Source organism: Equus caballus, chromosome 21 (assembly GCF_041296265.1).
Source record: "Equus caballus isolate H_3958 breed thoroughbred chromosome 21, TB-T2T, whole genome shotgun sequence".
Classification (NCBI taxonomy): domain Eukaryota; kingdom Metazoa; phylum Chordata; class Mammalia; order Perissodactyla; family Equidae; genus Equus; species Equus caballus.
The window spans coordinates 36,962,242-36,978,490 of NC_091704.1; the positions used below are offsets into that span (position 1 = coordinate 36,962,242).

Consider the following 16,249-nt stretch of genomic DNA (forward strand, 5'->3'; position numbering starts at 1 on the left):
CCAACGTCGGGTTAAGGCGTCAGGGAGGAACTAGAAGCTGAGACCGCATCAACTTGCTGTCTGGCAGATGTAAACGTTATAGTCTCTTTATTCAACATCAACATCTCAAATGCATAAAGTCTGCAAATGAGGTTCTTCAAAAAACACTGGTTAACAAGTACAGTGATACTAAAGAGAAAGTAAGTCTATTTCAAAGCCCCAGAAGTGACAGTACACATCACGGAGCTCTGCTGTGAGCTCTCTGTTGAAGGTTGAGTCCACTTATTCACCCACTGCTGCACCCCCAAGGAACAGAATGGGCGGGGTTGGCTTCCTCAGAAAGAGGTACTGATAGATCAGATCAAACGTGTTAAATCTGTATTTGTATTTTCATGGCTTGGAGCCTATCAGAACAAAAGGGATATTTCCCTTCTTCCCATCTCAAGCATTAGCAACACTAAAGACCCTGCCAGAGATAACTATTACTCTCCTTTCAACGGGTACTTAATCTAGTAGTAACAAAACATATTTCCCTTTGAAAGAAGAGCTTTAAGTGAGAGCACAAAGATACAACCAAATGGCTTAAATAAATTTTAGCAAAGATTTTTGTTTAAAAGGCATATCAGATACCGGGAAGCAATGGGAAATCTATTTCTTTAGTATCATAAAATATAAAATATATAGGATAATAGTAAGCTAATGATATATAGATTATCTATATTAAAACACCTTGATTTGAAATTAAACTATCTTCCTTAAATTTAAAAAAATGGAGCCAATATTTATTTATAAATATTTACACGATTTATATTTATTTATATGGTTTATGTTTTTATATGATTTACTTATATGTTTATTTATATTTATTTATAATATATGTTATTTATATGATTATTTCAGTATTCATTTATCTCCCTACAGCTCTTCCTTCTTTCATTTATTCAACACAAATGTACTCACTGAGCCAAGTGCTCAGGATCTCATGGTAAACACATAAAGGCCTGGCCATTCACAGCTCAGTGAAGAATCAGATGTGCAAAGAGGTAACTACTGTAAAAGAAATGAGTCTTCTTGTTATACTGTAATTTCTTCAGTGTGGTAATTGTCTTGTTGCATATACAGTCAGGGAGGTGACAGGAGAAAAGGAAGATGATGTGCAGGTTGAGGAAACAACTTATGCAAAGGCCTGGAGATTTCTCTAAAATGTCAAGTTATGGAAAATGATGGAAGTTTGGTATGGAGCAAAGTGGAACAAGGAAAGAAAATGGCCTGGGAGGTCAGTGGAAACCCGTCATGAGTGGTCTCCTGGAGAGCCTGCTCAGAAGTCAGACAGTGAGAAGTCAAGGGAATGATTGAATCAGGCCCAGAAAAGTCATAAAACAGGCAAGGAGACTGGTTAGGCGTTTCCAGTCTGTTTTATTTCCTATTTACGTTTAAATATAGATATTCCTATTGAATCCTGCAAAGAGCAGGAACTGAAAGCCTCAAACTCTAGAATCCAACATTTTCTTTCAACACTTGTACACTCGCAAAAGCAAAGACAATAGCAACTATGTTACTAGAGGACTAGCAAATGTCTATGAACATAACTGTTGAATTGTGTAAGTCCTTTAGGGCAACAATATTATGACCATAAAATAAAATTCAAATGTATTGTTTTCTTTCTATTTTGAATGGTTTTCTTTCATGCTTCCCATTTCCTGCCTTATAAAACATTTAAACACACAAACACTTCACTGATCACACCTATGCTAACCAGTGTTCTCCCTTCTCCAAGTCAGCCATGCTTCATTCTCTCCTGCTCCCTTCTCACCAGACGAAAAGAAATGAAACACGCCAACCTATAGCAAGTGGGGAAAGGGGACGAAAAAGTTCATGAGAAAACAAAAATGAAGGGCTACGTAATAAAAAGAACACAATTCTAAAATTGTTTTCCAGATCATCGTGTGAGTTGATTTTTAAAATTTTGTTGGGACACTGATTAGGGAATCTCCAGTTATTTTTTATGGTTAATGATTAAAATAACAAATAAGAACTAAGAATGTCTCAGTGTTAGCCCTTTCTTCACTGTCAATATAAAACAATCAAGGATGTTTTTCCTGATTTCATTTTACATGTACCAAGTAAAACTGTTAGCTTGTGTTACAGATCCCAGCATATTTCTCCATCCACTTCCCATCACTCTCTAATATGTTATATTCTCTTCTGCCTTGGGGCTTTGCTTTGCTCATGGTCTTTCTCATCCATAAAATATTGCCCTCCCTCCACCACCTTTCACGACAGGAGTGCCCTTTTGTCTTTCAACACTTACTTCATGTACCTGTTTCTTGGTGAAATCTTCTGATTCTCCCTGAGTTAGGTATCTACCCTTGGAGTCCCATTACCTTTATTATCATCTTTCTAATGTGGCATTTATGAGACTGAATTGTAATTCTTTGACTTTTTCCTGCACTAAACTGAATTTCTTGAGAAGAGTGATCATGTGTGATGGCAATGTTTATTTATGCCGACACTAAGTAAAATGGCAGACATCTCGTAGGCCCTCAGTAAATATTGAATAATTAATTACCATAAAAATACCAAGTACCAATGAAATCAGACAATTGTTACTCAAATTATTATGCAGATTATAGGATCTATTAGTTCACCAAAAATCATTTTCTTTCTTTTTCAGAATCCAAACAGGGAACTGTTTTTCTAAGTTGATATAAGGCCTTGGCTTAGCTTTGCCTCCCAATGGTTTAGGATAAGTCAAAGAAATCAGCCCACATTGTCTCTTAACCTTTAAATTTAAAAGTAAATTCAAATATTTTACATATTTACAATATATACATAATACATTCATAAATATATGTGAATAATAGTGGATTTCCACTTTTATGTAATGTTGATAAGAAGTTTCTAATCATTCAAATTAGCATCAGAAGCTCCCTAGCACAAACTAAAATGATTAGGCAATGAATCAAAATAAAAGAGAAAATGATACATTTTTAACTGTTCCCGTTTGAGGGTTTGGTTATTAGTTTTTGTTTTCTTGGCCTGAATTCTACATGGCAGAAATGTTTAGCCTGAAGGCTACAGAAGACTAATAATTACCTAAGCTCTTGAGTAAATTACCTGCTAAGAATTTCTGTCAGCTTTCTCCTTAGAGATTTTCCCTCCTCAGCTGGTGGAGATGCAGCTATTACAGGTCCTTTGAAGACCTCTGGTGGTAAAAGGGAAGCATTGTTCACCTCCCACATCACAATTCATGAAGTTAAATGTTCTCTTGATGCACTTCCTTTCTGATCTTTAACTTCTATTTTGCACGGGAATAATTCACAAACTCATAAAGTTTCTCAAGATATGTACTTCTGTTCTAATAATTACTTGAGTCTTAATGTTTTCAACTATAAATTGAGCAAACAACATCAACAAGAATGAAAACCTAAGCAACTAATCATAGGGACGATGTGCTACCGTGTGAGACAGCTTCAACGTTTGAAGATTTAACATAAAAAGAAAAGGCAAATTTATTCTATATTGCTCCTAATATAGAAGTTGGACAAGAAAAGGAGACGGTTTTCTAGTTCAATATAACAATGCTCTCTGCCAAACATGGCAAGAAATATTCAAAGGGTTGAACTTCTGGGCTGTAGCTGAATAGCCGTTTTGTCAAGGAAGCTACAGAGAGAGGCTTTATACATGACGGAGTGACCTTGCAAGTCTTCTGTCTTCAATATTTGAGAATTTTCCATCTATAATTCAACTCACCCTTGCAAATTCATATTAATAATTTGCTGTTTATATGAGCCATATATGATTATAAACTTTGTTTACATGTAAATTTAGGTAAGTTGCCATCTCAATCTGGGACTCAATTCTCTTCTGTGCAAAAATGAAGAGATGGCGGTTGACTAAAATTCTGAGCATCAGAAGCTGGGTATAATGCCATGCTCATTGAACTTGAAATAGTCCTAGTTTTGAGTTCTAGCTCTGACATAAATAGCTTTCCTTGGGTCACACAAATTAACTTCCACGAGGTTCAAATACCTTGTCTACAATATGGGAGACATCTCTTAACCCAAACACCTGTTTATTGCTTCAATTCCCTCCTATCCTGCAAACATGGAATTGCTCTAAGTGATTGCTGCAAAATTATTTTTAATATATCACTGAAATCTGTCTTCCTGCAATTTTTATCTATTAGCATAGAAGACAAACGACGTCTCCTTTTCTGTTTCCCGTCTCTTTAAATGCTTAAGAAATCGCTTACGCTTTTCCTAGTTATCTAAAATTCCTTCCACTCTCCTCATGTGATATAGCTTCAAGTTTTCTTACAAGTCTCATGTTTGTCATATGAGCTGACTCCAGTAGGGCTGATATAAATTTAAAATAGAGCATAAAGTGAGATGAGAGCTTTCTTCTTTAATAGTCTTAAAACCTCATCCACCTTGAATGGTCCAACTGAAATAAGAAGAAAATGGAACAGGAATAGAGAACCTTTGAAAATTCATTTCAGCCTCACATCACAATTGCTTGAGTCTTCCAAGTAGAGTCTCCATTGCTAAAATCTGAGTTAAAAGGGGCAACTTAGGTCATAAATGCAAAATGAACGTACAGGTTCACTTCACATGTTGTCGGTGGCCTGGAAAACTTCTTGTAAAATCATTTCTATGGAAAAGTAAATTTCCCAAGGTTTTGCTCATTTAGAAGTTTCCAGAAGTGAAGTAAAAAGGTCATATTTTTTAACCTTCTGCATACAGAGTGTCTCCCCTGTATTACAATATTTTACTATAGATATCTATGTTTCATTTGAATTTTGTTTATTCCACTATTATTTACCCATAAATTCTCCCTCTGACAAGCTAAAACTTTGATGTTAACTTCATAATCCTAATTTCATGGTACAGACAATATCATTAGTGAATGGATAATTACAGAATACAGGCTAAAACTAGATTATAAGATGAGATTCTAGAGAAAATGTGATAGAGTCATGAAAAGGCCATTGATGACTTTAAGAGGGAATATTTAGGTCTTCTGGGCAAGATTCACTATCCATAGGTTGTTTCCCAGAAATAGTCATTTGGTGCCACATTAACAAAGAAGATAAAATATGTCTCTAAAAAGGCCAATTAAAAAGTTCAATCAATGTAAATATCAAAAACTTTCATTCTAGGGTAAAAAACAGATAACCAACATTACAGTTAGGACTCTGTCTTGAGTCCTCATACAAGAAAGACAACAGAGAGTAGAGCTTGAATTGAAAACTCAGTTTGGGAAGAGTAACCTTTCTGCAACTTAGTTGCCTGATTTGTGCTAAACACGCTTACCTTGAAGAGTTTCTGTGAAGATTAAAAGAGACAACATATGTAAGTTTGCCATAACATCATAGTTATTATTCTTTGCACCTTCTACCATCTCCTCCAACTAGAAAACACCCCATGAAACTCTTCACATTTTCCCTTTGGCGTGGTTCAAACTTTGAACCAGTAACCATCAACTGTTTGGCTTTCTCAGTCCTGAGAGAGAATGTCTATGTTCCTTCTGGCTTCCTGGGTAAAGTCGGTTTGGGCATGCTGCTTCCCACAGCCTCTTGGTTCCTTCTTTAACAGATGGTTCTGGCAGTGCCGGTCTTGTGGTTATACTCCTGGAGGGCTAAGCATCCAAGAGGGATTATTATGTATTGCAGGACTTCCACCATCTGGCTTCTCAGCTGTTCCTACCTAGGAGCCTCTTGTCCAGCCTTGGCTGGTTTCCAGGCCCCAGGTCCTACTCCTCTGCGAGTGATAAGTGAGTCTCTTGCTACTCAAGAGTTTTCAGCTGAGCTTCTCTGCCTTAATCTGCGTTATCTACTGCTTGCTCACAGCCTCTGGAGCAGTGTTTCTCAAACTTTATCGATTGTTAGAATCATCTGGGCATCTAATTAAATGTGAAGATTTCCAGGATCCTCCTCTAGATATTTGTCAGCAGTAGGTCAGGGGTAACCCCAGGGGTCTGATCTTATTAACAATGATCCCCAATGAGACTTATGACTAGCAAGTTTGAGAATCATCACTCTAGAAAAATATTTGTCACAGTAGAGTCTGTGGAACACCTGCAGAAACATCTGCCAGGAAGAGTACTAAAAATCTAGATACCTGGACTCCATCCCATGTTTATAAATGTGGACATCCGGCTAGACTCGCTAAGATGATATTCTCAGTTCCTGGAAGAGCACCCATCACAATAGTAGCAGAAGAGAAACTGTCTAGGGAAAAGAATATTCTAACACTCAAGCCTAGAGACGATGGTGACTGGCAGTAGAAATGGTACGAAATGAACAGAGTTTGCCATACTTCTTAAAAATATACACAAAACATTTGATTTTGATTAAATATGTAAAATACATTTTTTTCTTCCTTCATATTAATGTCATTGGTAGATGCCATCTTTATTTTATTTTCCTAATTGCAGGATATCCTTTACAAGTAAAGTTTTATTTTAGTCTTCATTTTTCAAAATAAAGTTATGCTCAGAATTAAAATTAGATGAGATACTGAAAATAAAAAGGAACTATTCTCACCACAATGGGTAATATTTACAAGAACTACTTGCGCTAAACAAATCAACAAACATCGTAAGTATTATAAGTTGGGTAAATATCAGCAAAAAAATAAGGTACAAATGATAAATTTGAGAATAGCGCATGTCTCAGTTTCATATATGAGAAATAAATATTGTTTACTGATCAAAAAAGTCTGAGTAAACAGACTTTGTTTAAAGCAGAATAAATAGCACTGTTCAAAAATCGCGATCATCTAACTACTATCTCCTCAAAATTAGCATTTTATTATACTACCAGTGATTGCCTTTCCTACAAGCAAATGTAATGATTCAGGAATGAATATAGCAATTTTGCTATTATTATTCAGATAATGTTGAAAAATCTGTTATGTTAAAACTTAAAGATCTTGAATCTTCCTCACCAAAAAAAATATCTAACTAACATAAAAGGACAAAAGATATGGATCATCAGTTCACAGAAAAAGAAATACAAATGACTCTTAACCATATGCAAGATTTTGCAACCCAGCACATAAAAGAAATGCAAATTAAAACTTGCTGAGATACCGTTTTTCCCCTGTGACATGATGACAAACTCCCAAAGTTTGATGGCACACTATTGGTGGAACTGTGTGGAAATAGACACTGTCGTTTATTGTTGCCACATCCATATGTGAATATCATCCAGCTATAAAAAAGACAACCAAGGAGGCTCATTTCTGATCCAGAACAATCAAAGAGATAAATTGATTTAAAAAAAAGTAAGGTGATGAGCAGTAAGTCTGGAATGCTACCATTAGTGTTTCTAAAAAACATTGCCGTGAGGGAATGTGGAGGAAGAATGTACATCCTGTGCACATATATTTGGTTGTATGTGCATGACCTCTCTGAAAAGAAAAAAAAGAGGTAACGTTGGTTGTCTCTAGAGAACTGGGGAAATTGGGACCAGGGGCGAAGCGAGGCTTCGCTGTGTGTCCTTGATATCTTTCATATTTTGTGCCTTATAAATGTTTTACTTTTCTAAGTCGAATACGTAAATACTTTTTTAAATACCTTTGTCACTAGGCAAAGAACCAACTCTTTTACTGGCTCCCGATACCTAAAGAATAGTGACTATATACTTCATTTTTCTTAAATCAAAATTATACATGTGTGGGGTTACAGACAATAGCTTCCTGCCAACACCCCTCCATTTCTCCTCATCTTCACTAGCCAGAAAGAATGAGTTCTTCCCTTGTTTAGCACCTTCTTCTGGTCCTTATTTCCATGCTGGTAAATAAATGTTTGCATGGCTGAAAAAAGAAAAAAAAAAAACTTAAAGATCTTGATAAAAATGTTTCTAAGATGTTCTACAAAAAAAAAAAACCCCTAACTATACTGCACACATATAAAGGCTTCTCTTTGGATTATGGAGACAGATGCAACTATTAGAGTCAATTCTTATTTATGGCTTCAGCTCTCAGCTTCATGGTTTGTCTGATTATGTCTAATAAAAATGACTCATTTTATAATAGGTGCTAAACATTGCTAAAACATTGTAGATTTATATTTATTAGACTAAGGTTGAGAAATATTTATAACTCATGCATCAGGCCTGACATTGTGAGATTCTGCAGAATACCATCATTACCTTCATTAACTTCATTTATATCCTTTAATCCAAATGATCAGGTTATCCATTGGCATACGTGTTTGGGAAGGAAGTTATTACACTTTTCTTATTTACTCAAAATTAAGTCTTTATTATAATAACTACACGTGGATATTTCTAATCTCCAAATAGAATGAGAATAGACATTATGCTACTTGAGAAGACACAAGGAAAAGATTTAAAGAAATATAAAATTTTAAATATAAAAAGTTCTCCTTTTAATTAATCCTGAAATATACTTAATAAAACATATTGTATTTTCAAAGATTACACAAAATTGGAAAAATAACTATTATCCTAATTTTCAAATGAAAAATTGGAAATTCAGAGAAGTTAGATGTCTAGTCAGAGATCACATTCTTAAGGAGGGGCAGGGCTGGAACTTCCACTCAGGTCTTCTGGCGCCAAAAGCATAGGATTATACCTTAGGGAAAAATTCATGGCTACTACAGACATGTTGAAAAAAACACATAGACTCCGAATCCCATTGTTACATAGTCTACATATGTCCTTCAACAATTTAGTGAGTTTCAGGGCTTCCAACAGCCTCACAATAGGTTCAATATCTGCAGCCTTTTTTTTTCTCCTCCTTTCGATATTTAGCTTCATACTGTAGACCAACGTGACCCAAGAGAACTGTCTACCACGATGGAAGTGTTCTACATCTGCACTATCCAAATGGCAGCTAACAGCCTCATGGGATTATTAAGAACTTGAAAAGTGACTAATAAGACTCAGAAACTGAATTCTCAATTTTATTTAATATTAACTGATTGTAATTTAATTTGCCTCATGTGGCTAATGGCCATCATATTGGACAGTGCAGCTATAAACAATACAGTGTTATAGCTCTATATTTTGAGACCTGTTTCTTCTAATGTACAACAATGGGAGATAAAAATGTAAAACTAAGTAAAAGAAGATTAAAGAAAGAACTGAGAGCTGAAATGAGACAGCCATCTCTGTAGTACAGGAATGGAGTCAAAACATGGCACCACAGCAAAACTACGATTACGTGCCAGCCAAGTTTGGGGTCTGCAAGAAGGCAGGGTCAGCTGGGAATTCCCAACTCAGAAAGCAAGAGAGGGGCCGGCTCCATGGCCGAGTGGTTAAGTTCACGTGCTGCGCTGTGGCGGCCCAGGGTTCGGATCCTGGGCGCAGACATGGCACCGCTCGTCAGGCCACGTTGAGGCGGGGTCCCACATCCCACAACTAGAGGGACATGCAACTAAGATGTACAAATGTGTACAGGGGGGTTTGGGGAGATAAAGCAGAAAAAAAAAAAAAAGATTGGTAACAGTTGTTAGCCCAGGTGCCAATCTTTAAAAAAAAACAAAGGGAAGATTGGCAGCAGTTGTTAGCCCAGGTGCCAATCTTTAAAAAAAAAAAAAAAGAAAGTAAGAGAAAGTAGTGATCCATGCCAACTTGGACAATAAGACAAATTTCATCATACTCAAGGTTTGGTCAATTGTCCCAATCTGTGACCAGACTCTGTCTGGGGTTAAAGCTTAGATTAAACAGGAAAATAGAAGCAAGCAAATAAAATGGCCCAAAGATCAGGACAAGCGCCATATTATCAATTAGCTTAGTGACTAGACTTTCCATGTTGCAGTATCTCTGAAGAACAGGAGCCCTGACTTACAAGTACAAGACATAGTTCTGGTCTGGGAGTTCTGGAGAATTTGGGTGAAAACAATTGTAAAATGGCTAATAAGAAGGGAGTAAAAGCAGGTAAGATAGAAATAAAAACTTCCACTCAATATAAGTCTATAAATAATGGATAGGCAGATAGACTATTCATTAGGCTATAACACTGAAAAGTGGCTAAACACTAAACAACACTAAAAAATAGCTGAAAAATTAATTCCAGATAAAATGAAAACAAGGCAATCTGAAAATTTTTATAAATAGTATGTTTAGCATCCTCACAGAGCATGAGGAAGAGAAAGCATTCATCAAAAAGAACAAGAAATTATGAAGCAAACATAAAAAGATGATGCAAGAATGGGTAAATTTAAAGTGCAAATTAGAAACCTAGGAAATGATCAAATAAATTCATTGAAATTGAAAACTTATAAATGAGGTAAATACCAATCTGAAGTATTGTGAAGAAAAGATTAGTAAATTCAAAGATAACGTGGAAAAATTCATGCAAAATGTAGACTAAAGAGATAAAATAGACATTTTAAAAATCAGGTCAAAGACAATAGCTTGGAAAGTTTCAGCATACATATAACAGTAATTAAAAAAATAATTAAGTAAAAACATAAAATGACATATATAAATTAAAAAAAACAGTAACCACAGCAAATAAAATCTAGTTGGATACTTCCTTCAATAGATGCATCTTAAAAGTGATGTGGGGGGGTTGAACAGTGAAGTTTGTTAAATATTCTCCAAGAATATATTCTTATATTATATTAATTATATTATATTAATATAAGAATATTCTCCAAGAATAACCAACAATAACTAACATAATAAAAATGGAATTGCAAGCAAAGTTTACTAGTAAAGAGGGAATTCATATAATGAAAATAATAAAATAACACTAGGAAAAAATCATTTACATGTAAGCACATAAAAGCATTGCCTTAAAATATGTAAAATAACCATTACAAGTTTACGAGAAATTGATGGATTTCACAATTATAATTGGAGATTTAAATATATTTCTTTAATGAGTAAATAGATTGAGTCAAACAATTACTAACAACAGAGAAGTGTTAAAGCACACAATAAACTCAATTACACAGACATTCAATTGAGAAGCTTACACCTAACAAATAATCTTTTCAAGCTTGCACGAAACATTTTCAATATTCATCTGCACTATCAAAAGATGATTTATATTCACTTAGAAATTATCAAAAGAAAGACTTGAGCTTAATCTTTTCTTTGCTCAGCTCATCAATAAAACAAAAACTATTCTGACAAATAATGCTGCTCTTTTCTGTTGATCCTGGCAATTTTAATTTTTCCCTCATTAGAAAATACTAACTTTTACAGAATCTGCTTCTATTTTGAAGATACGGTGGAGGGAAAAAAAAGACTATCTTGCAGGGAGAAAATGCTCATTACAATCTAGGTGCTTATTCTAACAAAATCCAGACACTGACCCAAATTTCCCCAAGGATACTTGATTCCTCTCTATAGTCGGTATATGACTGACTAAAAGAAAATATGTTACCAAAGTAACCAGGGGTTTTTAGTATCATCTAAAGCTGTGTAATTGTTAATTACCAACACCATCTTCTTTAAGAAATGACTCATTGTGATGAGAGGTAGAATAGCTTCGATGCTGATGAGTTGGTACTTGGTTGGTTGGTTGGTTGGCTATTTTTTTTTAATCTTTTTGCAAAGACAATTTATGTTGGGGACATAATTTGTCTACAATTAGACATTAGGTTGGGACTAAAATAAATTTTCAGTATACCATTCAAGTATTGTACCTTTCATAATTCATTCCTGTATAACTCTCTGATGTTTAATTTATTTTCAGTTGCAGACATAATCACATTTTGAAATTAATTGACAATGTAGTGATATAAAAGAGTCTATCTGAAGCTTGCTAGCTTCTTAACTTACTTTTTTTCTTATTATTCTGGTACAGAGGGACGTACATGTAACCTAAACTAATTGTGACTTGTTCATTACATTTATACTAAACAATTTTGCTCAGTCAGTGTGCACACATTTATTTCTAATTAGATTTTCATTTTAATCATGTTGGGTCCCAATCGATTTGAAGTCTGCTGAAAATCCTAAATAGGCATTCTGTAGAACAGTATGCAATTATAGCACAATTAGCATAACGATATTGGGCAACAAATATGTCCATCAGTGTATTTTTATCTAAGGATTTTCTTCTAGACTTGGACTTGCCTTGCTCCTCACTCGATTTTTCTGTGTGCAGGAGTTATAGGGCTGCACCTCAGTCCCTGTGCTTTGGCTCCCTCTATCTGCTCTTAAGCACCCTTACTCCATGCCTTGCTAACATGTCAAAACCTGTGGCCTGTCTTGTGTGAAATCATTAGACCATGGCAAGCAGTCAGTTACTGTTGCCTGAATCACCTGCGACACCTGCTGAACAGGCCGATCCTCCTCAGCAACCTGCAATCTCCATTCCTCCTTTCATTGGCTACCGCTAAAATTCCTCCTGGACCTCTCACCTGCCATGCTACTTCTGTCTACTTGCCAGGCCTGGCAACCTCCAATACCACCTGAGACCCAGTGCTGACAGGAGTCTGTTCCATCTGCTTTGTCAGAGAAAACAGCACAGAGGATTTTTGTTTTGGGGGCTTTTTAAGAATTGGTTCTTATATTTAGGGATTTCTCATTGTATTCTCCCAAAGAAAGCTGTGTTCAATAAAGAAGAAGCAGGCGGAAGAAGAGAGGGTAGAAGAGGAGGAAGAGGAAGAGACAGAGAAACTAGAAGGAAAAGTTATGTTAAAGGCCGTTTGTCATTAGAGGTGAACTTATAGAGAAAGAATTTTCTCTGAAAAAGATGTTAGAAGTAAACTCTGAATTGAAACTTCCCTTTTGCATAGTTAGTGAATGATCCTACTCTACTTGAGGCAAAAAAGAAATGAGATATCATAATTTTCCCCTAGCAGTTCAAGGAGCTTGCATTGTTTACTCATGATTTATTAATGAAGGGATCAATAGCACTTTCTCTCTTTCCAGCTATTATTTCAACAAATAACAATGTAACCTTGCTTGGATTCAGTGTCCTAGACACAAAAGGAAATGCAATTTATCAGTCTACCTGTCATCGACATTGTGTCCCAGACTGGTCCTTTTGTGGACAGATGGCAGAGTCCGTGAGGTACAGAACTGGTTCCCACTATTTTTTTTGTTGGAATTTGCTTTCTACCTCACATGACAATATTCCCCCTCAGGTGTTTAGCAAAAAATATAATCACATATACTTCAACTTAGGAAATCTGTTTTTGTATAACGTTTGCCATTTAGTTAAGGTTACATTGCTTTATATATAACTTTCCAGATAATGGTTTGAAAAATCATTAATAAATATCTATTTTTAAAGGACTAACTCAATTACATCTAATATTATTTCTCTGAATAATATAGTCCTACACTCCATAATAAGAATTTTGTCAATTTCCATTACTATCTCTGGATAACTCCACTTGGCTTCATTTGAGAAAAATTTTCTTTTCAAATTTATTGTTAGGTTCTGTTTTCCAAAAGATCTGAAATTTCTTGAATAACATATAGAGTCATAGGGAAATGCAACATGTCAGTGATAGAAATGGGAAGACTGTGCAAAAAATAATGAAAGATTAGGGATTCTTTGACTATCTAACCATAGAGAAATGAAGGAATAAATAATGGCATATCAGCCCAATGAAATATTTTACAGATATTTAAAACTATACCTGTGATAAATTTATAATATAGGGAAAATATTATGTTTACTGGTGAAAAAACAAACAAAAACAGAGTTTGATATTGCTTATACACATCTATGAAAATCCCTGCAATTAGGCATGGATAAAACATTTCCTAAAAGGAAATATACTCAAGGTTAAAGGACACTGCCTTTGAATGGTAAAATTTAGACTGATTTTTTTCCTCTTATTTCTTCTTTTTGTATTTTCTAAGTTTTCTATAACACAAAAGCAGAATATATTTAAAAAATAAGAAACTATGCAGCTTTTCTCCTTATTTTTCAGTCAGATCTCCCCAGTATGGCTGTATTAGTTCATAACAATAGCATTTTGTGATCTGCAAAATAACCTCACAAGGTGGGGAAACAAATTCAAAGATCAAATGTTAATTTGTTTTAAATTATCTATGATTTTAGATTCTTCACCATTAGTATAAATAATATAAAGCTAACCTTAAGAAAAAAAGGTAAAATTTGAAAGTCATGTCATTTTCATTTAAATCCAACATGGAGTGCTATGTGGGTACCATGAAAAGTGTTATTTGGAAATAGCTTTTTTTTCAAAGTGCCAACCTACCAAATGAATACATGCTTATAAAAGAAGCCATTTCCAATATTGCTGCATGGGAATATAGCAGATTTAGCTAAGCAATGACTAAACAAGTGATGATTTATATGTTTAATGAATTTACATACAGAATAAGTTACTTTCAGAACAGTAATTTAGCTGAATTTGTTAAATTTCACTTGTATTAAAAAAGAAAAACATTATTACAGCACAGTTAAAGTCTTAGGATATTCTTCTGTGTAAAACATATGACGCCTAATATCATGTGAGCTCTTAATTTAACAATGTGAGAAATAATACAATATGATTACCTACCATTTTCAATCTATCTTAGCCATTTCTAGATATTCACGACCATAACCTGCAACCTAAAGAACGACAGTAATAAAAAAAAGGACTGACAAACCATTGCTCTTAAGAGGATAAAGATTTTCTGGGATAACAAAGATTAGAGTAAATTTTGTTTGGCTTACACAGTTGATGGCCTATTCCAAAGTGCTAGACAAATTCAAGGTAAATCATTGTGATTTTATACAATAAAACAAAAGTAGCACTTTCAAAATAAAGCAAATCTCCCATGAACTGAGTGTGGCACATCTCGGCCTATTTCTGTGACAGAGATTGCCAAAAGGGGAGAAAACATATATCTCATTGTTATTTGAGGACCCGGAGTTCACATTTATTTCTGTATATATTTGCTTGATTTATTTAAAGTAGCAGACCTAAGATAAGGAGTGCATTGTAAACCACATATTATGTAGCCCAGAACTATTCATCTTTGATACTCTGGATGACAGCAGAAAGTAAAATATTATTTATTATGACCATGTTCAGAGAGACCACTAATTAGTACATCATTTCATTTCCCATACTGGCCTGAAGTCTCATTTTCTACTCAAAGTTTCAATCGTCATTCTCCATGTCCTGGGTTTTCTAAAGCTAAATGCAGTCTCAGAGATGTATGGACACTTGATCAGAAAAACATTGATGTATTCCGAGGGAAAATACACAGTTAAGTGTGTGTATGTTGGGATGGGGTTGGGGGACAGAAAGAGAAGTTGGAGAGAAAATTAGATAGCTAGAGATCTAGATAGGTTTAAACTATATGAAAAATATGCATAGGAAAATTAAGGACTGCAAGGAAATATATCAATAATCCTTGAAAATCTTTTAGCAATATTTGGGATCAGAGTAATCAGCTAAATTCTATGTGGTTTAGGCTTTCTTTAATGATTAAGAGCTCCACAATCTAGGAATCTTCATTCTGAACATAAATAACCATCCTTCCTATGAAGCGTAGAAATTAAAGGCGAGTGAGCTTTTGAACTTCCGACTAGAACATGCATTCTAGGAGTTGTTTTACCACACACATACATTCTCTGCATATACTCATTGTCAGTGGATTTGCCTCTTACTCTCAAAGAGAAATACAGAAAATAAAGTCAGTTATTGCAATAGTTTTATTCAACTCATGTGATGACATGTAGGAAGCTAGACCTAAATATCTTACTCAATGGCATATATTAGGTATTCCAAAATATGAATTCTGTGTCCATTAAGACAACTCAGATGCCTTTAGAGTGGGAAATGAAGATATTGAATAAGGAAAGGTTAGGAAGTAATGAAGCAACAGTAAATCCACTGTCACGGTTGGCTACGTAATAAAATTGAATTTCTCAAACTGATTATTGTACCGTATTGTCTCAGGGGGTTATGAGTTTTCTGAACATTTTTAAATTTTGCTTTTTCAGTTGAAATGCTTTAAAACTAATTTTGACAAGATTAAAGGCAAAACCACTCTTTTTCAGTGATAATTACCATACGTAAGACTTTTTTAAAGTATAAGATTTTGGTCTCTTAAGTCAGTGTTTTTCAAACTGATGAACCTTGGAATTTTCAAGGATTAATGAGAAAACATCTAAATATTCACAGGAGGCCTATGAGTCCCAAATTTTTCTGATGGTAAGAATTATCAGATGCATTAAGTATATGACTTTTCCCGCCTCTCCCCTAGGGAGCCGGCAGTCTCAGTGGGGACTACAGAATGTAAAATTAAAAGATTACCCAAGGTAATTCTTATCACCAGGTGAGTTTGGCAAATACTTCAGTA

The 16,249-nt window shown here is 34.8% G+C and overlaps 1 protein-coding gene across 3 annotated transcripts in view; it reads right to left on the minus strand.

Moving 5' to 3' along the window:
• Positions 1-16,249, minus strand: part of MRPS30 (mitochondrial ribosomal protein S30) — a 159,127-nt gene that overhangs the window by 82,065 nt on the left and 60,813 nt on the right. The window contains exon 6 of one of the 3 annotated variants that reach the window (XM_070246831.1): positions 6,328-7,799. The exons of the other annotated variants lie outside the window; for them this stretch is intronic. The gene's annotated coding sequence lies outside the window, so the exon portion shown is untranslated. Of the gene's footprint in view, positions 1-6,327; positions 7,800-16,249 lie in introns of those variants that run through there. 3 annotated transcript variants of the gene reach the window in all.